Source organism: Acyrthosiphon pisum, chromosome A2, assembly GCF_005508785.2.
Source record: "Acyrthosiphon pisum isolate AL4f chromosome A2, pea_aphid_22Mar2018_4r6ur, whole genome shotgun sequence".
NCBI lineage: Eukaryota > Metazoa > Arthropoda > Insecta > Hemiptera > Aphididae > Acyrthosiphon > Acyrthosiphon pisum.
In genome coordinates, this window is record NC_042495.1 from 97,286,557 (window position 1) to 97,288,422 (window position 1,866).

A 1,866-nucleotide genomic window follows, 5' to 3' on the forward strand; every position below is an offset into this window, starting at 1 on the left:
CATGATGGCGACGATATAGGTAAAATTTTTTTTAAAAAGAATTTAAAGTTTGATTTTTGACAACATTCATCATATTTAAAATGATATTGTAGTTAAAAATGTATAAAATGTTCAACTTTTATAGTTAAGAATTGAAAATTTAAAACAAGGCTCTACGTAAGTAGGTGGTGATCCTGTATCCAAAAAATCTCAAAACTATAAAAAAATGTTTTTTTATTGTTATATTATGTTCAAATTTAGACGAAATTACATATTAAATAACCAAGAATAACGTTTTTAGTTATTTTATTGTAATTTTATAATATCAATTCAACTTAGGTTCTGGCTACCGTATGGCGTATTATAATAAGTAATAACAATAGGTTTAAACATAATAAAAAATATCCACACCGACAAACCGTCTCTGTTTTTCCTATACAATGATATTAGGTATACCTAATGGTATACCCAATGATATACCTATCATTGAATTCAAATTTAATACCAACCTTTATATAGTGATCCTCTTGTAACCTACTATACAGCAGAGTGACATCCATTTACCCACCTTTTTGCTTTTTAGCCCCGGGGGCACAAATAGATTTTTCTTCTCGTGGCTGTAAATAAAACTGATTTCGAAATATGTTTATTTTTAAACAGTGTATATCTTTTGCCATCCACCGTGCATGGTGTACGGCCCCAGGTATTTTAAATGAGAGTACTCGTGGTGGTACTCCTAACAGTTCCCTATAATCTTCCAAGGGAGCCGATTGTTAAAACTTAAAATAACTAATAGAAAACTCTATTATTTCTGTACTAACGTCATGAAATAATTTTTCAACATATCTACTCATTTTTGATACCATATTTAAAATTTGTAGTATTTACATTTTACCAAAATTGTTTAAATCGTTTAAAAAATGGGACGTCTGAGCTTGATGTAGTTGTATGCAGCAAATTTCACTTCAAATACACTCCTCAATACAATTTCATAAATATGATGCCGACACAATACGTTAGGTACGTACCTATATATTCAATATTACGCTGTAATGACAGCTCCAATAAAACAGAGGCACCTTTTATACGACCCATATTGGACTTATTGGAGGCAGTTGTATCACAGGATAATGAATATTATCCGTAAATTGTAAATTGTAATACACCAATCTTCAAGTGTTTGAAATATTGCATTATCCTGGTACGGTACCTATCAAGAGATGGAACTCCAAGTAATTGTCTTTTACCATTACATGAGGCTACAATTGGAAGTCTATCCACACAACACTTACCTGTGCCTGTTAAAGCAGGTAAACGTTTACTTTACTACATTATTATTAAATTGTATGTATGAAGTAAGTTACATTTCAATATTATAATACTTATTATATTGATATAGATTATAGTTAATAAAATAACCGAGAACATTGGATGTCGAAAAATGTAATATATAATGGTACAAATAGAATAGAAAATAAAATTAACTATGTAGGCGATTTAAAATTAGTTATTGGAGTTGAAGTAGGGTATCATGAGGATGTCCACGATTGAGCCGTCAGAGCTAGGGTAAGCTTGTTGCTGAGATTGAAGTATTTTGCGCTTTTTGCATTGTTTAGTTGATCAAAAAAGCTGATCGTGAGATTTTGTATGTAGGCTTAAATTGTTGGGAGTCTGAAGTCAGTGTGAAGTGCTTCGTTTCTGATGAGCCAAGACACGTAGTTGGATATCATATACGTACCTACCTAATATCTTGGATTGAAAGACTTGGATTTTATTAATGTGGGTTTTGGTGCAGTTTCCAGTTTCCAGCATAGAGTACTAATGGTCGTAGAATTTGCTTGTAGAGAAGCAGGGAGAAATTCCAACTCAAGGATGTTTGACGGTTGA